A 6,614-nucleotide genomic window follows, 5' to 3' on the forward strand; every position below is an offset into this window, starting at 1 on the left:
TAGGTGTTGGGTACAGTAAGACGATGCACACTTTTGTTGCTTTACGCGCCTAGTACCTCTTGATTTGACAACACACCACACCAAGCGTACGTATGTATGAACGTATACACATTCTTGGACTGGACCATGGGAATTTGGAAAGACAATATGATGAAGCCATTTGTTATATATACATATACAAGCCACCATTTGTCCATCTCTCTCTCTCTCTCTCTCTCTCTCTCTCTCTCTCTCTCTCTCTCCTTGCCTTTCTTCAACACTACTTACAAGTGACTACAGGCACATGGTTATAGCTGTTGCATATATAGACCTGCTGCCATGCTCCCTGCAAAGCTTCGCTCCGGCAGCTGCTAGCTAGCTGCTTCGAACGAATGCCTGCACTGTACTCCTATACAATGGGCACAACAGCTACTCCCGTAGCCGGAACTTTCGTCCTCATCAGGGTCAAGCGAAGCATGCTGCCGCTCGTCCTCGTCACCCTTACCAGCGTCCTGCTGGTCGGCCCCGCATCCGACCACGGAGGAGTCTTCGCCAGCCCGCCGCCGGACCCCATACAGTGCTCGTCGGGCGGTGGCGGCAAGTCCGGCGCCGACTGCACCGTGTCGAGCGCCTACGGCGTGTTCCCGGACCGCTCGACGTGCCACGCGGCCGCCGCGGCATTCCCAACCTCTGAAGACGAGCTGGTGCGCGCCGTGGCGCGCGGCGCCGCGTCCGGGACCAAGATGAAGGCGGCCACCCGCTACTCCCACAGCATCCCGCAGCTGGCGTGCCCCGGGAGCGGGAGCGGCGGCCGCGCCGGGGAGGCCGAGGGCGGGCTCGTCATCAGCACCAGGCGCCTCGACCGCGTCGTGTCCGTCGACGCCTCGACGGGCTACATGACGGTGGAGAGCGGCGTCACGCTGCGCGACCTCGTCGCGGAGGCGGCCAAGGCCGGGCTCGCGCTGCCCTACACGCCCTACTGGTGGGGGCTCACCGTCGGCGGCATGCTCGGCACGGGCGCGCACGGCAGCTCGCTCTGGGGGCAACGGCAGCGCCGTGCACGAGTATGTCGTCGGGATGCGCATCGTCACGCCGGCCCCCGCCGCCGAGGGGTACGCCAAGGTGCGCGTGCTCACCGCCGGCGATCCGGAGCTGGACGCCGCCAAGGTCCCTCTCGGCGTCCTCGGCGTCATCTCTCAGGTAAGGTCGTATATGTGGCCCTCTATATCAGCTAAAACTGTATTGGATTTCTCATCTCATTTGCTTCGTTACTTGGCAAGCGTGTTTGACTGTTTGTACAGCAATTTCTTTTCTCTCAGATTTCAAAAAAAAAGTATTCCAAGTCTTATATATACAACAGTGTTTCTAACCTTTTGTTTTTCTTTATTAATAAGCCGGCATAAGCTACTTTTTTTATCCACTCAATCAACCCGTGAGCTCTACAGTGCTAGAAGTGACTAATTGTTTTTTATTTTTTATTTTTTGCCCTTAGATGACATCTATATACGGCTACTTGCAATAATAGGTGTTAGCTTTGGCATTAGTTAGGTGCTCTATCTACATGACATTTTTGCTGACATGGGTAGAAGCAATAATACTTATCTTCGTGGAGATATAGTTTGATATATAAAAAAAAACCCCAATTTTTAGAATAGAACTATACACTTGTTTTAGGCCCATTATCATAGAGATAAATTAATCGATCATACACCAATTAATAAATGGATGAAATATCACCGTGCTAGTATACATTTTAAGGGCTGTACCATTATTCTCTCCTCATTTAACATAGCATGTTGAAAGAGCATGACATGAAACAATGGGTTAGAAATATATAGCCTAACCAAAGTACCAAACTCTTACCTTTAAATGAATTGGCATAGTAGTCCCCGTGCTCTGGTTCATTAAAAACAAACTGTACATGACTTGGAATTAAGGAGACAAATAGGTAAAATTGTTTTTTAAGCAAATCTGTTTCGTAAAAGCAAGATCCATAATGTTTGAGAGCTTTGAGCATATGCCTACTTGCACACTCAAAAGCGGTGCGTACTACAACATTTATTGGTGGACTGCAACATTTCGATGATTCTTGGAGTAGAAAATATGCATGCATATATGACACATCAAGTACAATTTTTTTTTAAAGATAACATCTAGTACAAATCAAGACACCCTGTGTTTTGGCTTTTTCGGAAAGGACATTCCTTAGGAGGGATCACTTTACAGTTTAGAACATCAGAACATGCTATTCTTCGTTTCTTCACATGCCGGCATGGTGCGGCCCTACTTTTTTTTTTTGAGGGGGCCCTACTTTCTTTTTACTTATATAGAGGGGTATTTTCTTTAAGTATTATGGTTTTGGAATTTATAGTTGGCTCCATGGTACTTCCTATATATATTTATTTATTATTATGGGCCAAAGACATTTGACGGGCCTTTTGATTCATGACACTTTAGATTACTATATATAGGCAGATGCGTTTAGGTTCGTCGTTTGAGGTAAACTAGCTATATCCAAACTCACTTATTTAGTATACATATAAATGTAGGGTTATTTTTATAAAAAAAATGTAGGGTTATTACTAAAACGAAGATTGATGATTCTTATTCTCCGTTCTCCAAAGGCGATTCGAATATTCGATTGAGCTAGGACGCGACATTCTTTTTCACCAGTGCAGTGACACACAACAACGCGCGTCTTTTCTGCACCGGTAGATTTTTACATGTGCCAGAAAACGAATAATTAGTTCCTACGCATTTTCTTCTTTTCTGTTACCTCTCTTCATCAGCGCCTCTATTCGTAGATTAGTGGGTTACTATAGGTTATTTTCATAATAGCAGAGATATTTAGTTTATTACCTATAGACATAAGGAGTTGTTTTAGACTATTTTCAGCAAAGACAAAATTGGCTATTTTTTAAGAAAACTAGATAGATGTAACAAATTGTAATTAAAGTTTTACTAGTAAATGTGCCCGTGCGTTGCAACTGAACATACAACCTATTGCGTGTCACCTAGAGACAATTTGTTCTTAGAGATTTATTCAACAATTGTAACATCTGTTCCAATATGTGTACTAAAATCAGGCTCCGTAGTGTCGTTGGATGCGCCATGGATATCGATGTAGATGCATGTTGTTCTAACTTGTATAAGGACGAGCGGTCACATATGGGATAGGGAGATGCATAAGGACATTTATTTTTTAAAAAGAACCGATAGGTTAACTGCTGGTCTATGTATTGATTGACAAGAGCACGAGGACATTATGAAAAGTAAAAAAAAAACAGCCAGAAGAATACCCTTTTAACTTCAATACTAGTTATGTAGATTAAAATGTTAGTCGACTTCTTATGTTGTTTCTAAACAATCAAATGATTCATCTTCTTTTTCAAGTGTTACCTCTTGAGGCTCAACATGATGGCCCCAAAAGAAATCCCTCTATTTGTAGTAATAAGATAGCCAGACGCTTGATTGAACAACAAAGCTTTGTTGAAGTATCAGTTAACTACCTATATTTTCTATCACTTTAAACTTGTAGGTTGAATTACTTGGTGCATATAGGTCAATAATATGGTAAGGTTTAAGGTCTCAAGTTCGAATTCGAATTGCGTAATTTAGTAAAACATATAATTGTTTCCTGCTCCTATTGCACGTGAGGAATATTGAAGTACAAGTGAACTGTCCATATTTCTTATCATACAACTCAATGCACAACTATGTGGGCTTTGCTTGGATTATTTCCTCTTTTGGCAATAAAGCAAATTATCCATGCATTTCTCCCCTTTTGAATTCAGTGGCCAATCAATGCGTTTGACTTGTGATGCTTATACACCCTACAGTCCAATATAATTTCAAAAAAATATAATTTAGTTAGAACGTTCGCCCTGTTCGTTTGGGCTGGTTTGGCTTATAAGCTATGGCTGAAAGTACTGTTGACTGATTTGGTGTGAGAGAAAAATAATGTTCGTTGACTGATAAGCCATGGCTTATAAGCCGAATACGACCAAAGTGAACAGACTGAAAAGTCAGGTTGATCGGGTGTACAAGTCGAAAATGATCTAATAAAGGGTATAATATATTAATATCCCTTCATATTCTTGATGAGAGACGTTTTATTTGGCTGACTTTGAATTCATCAAAATTCCAAGATCCCGTTTTTAATTTAGCATCAAAGAAGAAACACTGGATCGTCCAATTTAGCAGTTTGATAAATATTGAAGCCTTCCCAGTCGGGATAAGTTTGATTGGGAGCTAAAATTATGCATATACTCCCAATGCAAGGTGACGCTGGCGCTGCAACCTCTGTTCAAGCGTTCGGTGACGTTCACGGAGCGGGACGACGACGACCTGGCGGAGCAGGTGGCCAAATTCGGGTACCAGCACGAGTTCGCCGACATCTCGTGGTTCCCGGGCCACGGCCGGGCGGTGTACCGCATCGACGACCGCCTGCCGCTGACCGCGCCCGGCGACGGCGCCATGGACTTCATCGGCTTCCGCGCCACCCCTGACGCTGGTGATCCAGGCCAACCGGCTCGCCGAGGACCTCTTCGAGCGCGCCGGCAACGGCAGCGGCAAGTGCCTGACGTCGCGGGTGACCCACGCGGCGCTGTCGGTGGCCGGGTACGGGCTGCAGCGGCGGAGCGGCTGGCTGTTCACGGGGTACCCCGTGGTGGGGCCGCAGCACCGGATGCAGGCCTCCGGCGGGTGCGTGACGGGGCCCGAGGACGCGCTGCTGACGGCGTGCCCCTGGGACCCGCGCGTGCGGGGCGGCACCTTCTTCCACCAGACCACTTTCAGCCTGCCCCTGCGCCGTGCCGCGGCGTTCATCGCCGAGGTGCAGCGGCTGCGGGACCTGGACCCCAGGGCGCTGTGCGGCGTGGAGCTGTACGACGGCATCCTCATGCGGTACGTGAAGGCGTCCACGGCGCACCTGGGCAAGCCGACCCCGCGCGGGGAGCCGTCGGGGGACATGGTGGACTTCGACTTCACCTACTACCGCAGCCGCGACCCCCGCGCGGGCGCGCCTGTTCGAGGACGTCCTGGAGGAGATCGAGCAGATGGGCATCTTCAAGTACGGCGGCCTGCCGCACTGGGGCAAGAACCGCAACCTCGCCTTCGTCGGCGCCGCGCGCAAGTACCCGGGCCTGCCGCGCTTCCTGCGCGTCAAGGACGCCTACGACCCCGACGGACTCTTCTCCAGCGACTGGAGCGACATGATGCTCGGCATCGGCGGGAGGTCGCCGACGACGGACGCGCCCGGATGCGCGCTCGAAGGGATGTGCGTGTGCTCGCGGGACGAGCACTGCGCGCCGGAGCAGGGCTACCTCTGCCGCCCCGGCAAGGTGTACAAGGACGCCAGAGTCTGCACCAGGGTGTCGTCGTAGAATACTGAATTGATTGGCCACGTTTGGATTTTATTTATTTTTTTACTAGAAATACCGATATGTTTAGTTTATTAGCCACATTGGAAAACTCATTACCCTGTTCGCTGGTGGGTGCTAGTGCTGGTGCTGGTTTGGGCTGGCTGGTGCTGGTTTTTTTTTAGAGAAAAACACCGTTGGCTGATTGTGCTGGTTTTTTTTTTTTTTAGAGAAAAACACCGTTGGCTGATTGAATAAGCCTAGCTGAAACTAACCAGCGAACAGGGTGATTGAGTTCTCACAGGAATTTGGTTGCTTCAACGTTCTCCAAGATTCCCAGCAGAATTTATTTTGCTGCTGTGGAGTTAAGCAATGGTTCGGCTTTATAGCTCACATATTGCTTTTAAATCACTCAAATTACTACGCAAGGTCCTAAATAAAGCCAGGGCAGGGCATCTGAAGCCTGGCTAGTGAGTGCTACGCAAGGTCCGCTTGTTTGGTTGCTATGCTTAGGTAAGCCTGGCTTAGATAGAGCAGTGTTTGGTTGCAAGAATTGTTTGGGTGCACTCACCTCATCTTTACAAATGTGAGCTTACCTTCACCTGCTGTCCTTTAAGCAATTCGTCGAACAGGTGGAAGACGTGCACAGCAACGAGTTCTCCCCCATGGCAGGCGATGAGGATGGGGCTTCTTCAATCCTGAACTCATGCCCCAGATTGCAATCGCTCCATCCTGAACTCGTTCCCCAGATTGCAATTGTGGCTGCCAGCTGCAATCGCTCCATGTTTGGGACCCATGGTTGGGAGCCAACGCAGCAGCAACAACCTGCGGTGGGGAACGGAACGACGGTGGTAGGGAGCAGAACCCCTTTGCGGGACGCGCCGCCGCGAGGTCACCCATGGCGGGGATTGACCTCGTTGGAGCTCCCGTGGACCTTGTCGGAGCTCGCGTGCTCCCTGCGCTCAGCTCTCTGGTCGCCATGTATTCGACCGTGGTGGCCGCGCACCACCACCACCGCACACATACGCATTGCCACCACCGCACGCCAGCAACATCGCCAACACCGCACGCACCGCGTTGCGGCCTCCTCCTCCTCCTCCGGCGCCGCCACCACCGCACGCACCGCCATCCGGCCCCGCACGAGCCCATAGGAGATCTTGCCGGCGGAGTTCGTCGGAGTTCGCATGCGAGCTGAGTGGTGGCCGACGGGAGCTCGTCCGGATGTGGCCGCTGGAGTTCTAGAAGGAGCTCGCGTGGTGGCCGACGGGGGCTCGG

The 6,614-nt window shown here is 49.6% G+C and overlaps 1 pseudogene; it reads left to right on the top strand.

Annotated features, from left to right (window-relative positions):
* Positions 1-257: 257 nt before the first annotated feature.
* On the top strand, positions 258-5,525 carry LOC136483527 (L-gulonolactone oxidase 2-like; annotated as a pseudogene).
* The last annotated feature ends 1,089 nt before the right edge of the window (positions 5,526-6,614 follow it).

The sequence above is a fragment of the Miscanthus floridulus genome, chromosome 1 (genome assembly GCF_019320115.1).
Source record: "Miscanthus floridulus cultivar M001 chromosome 1, ASM1932011v1, whole genome shotgun sequence".
NCBI classification, from domain to species: Eukaryota; Viridiplantae; Streptophyta; class Magnoliopsida; order Poales; family Poaceae; genus Miscanthus; species Miscanthus floridulus.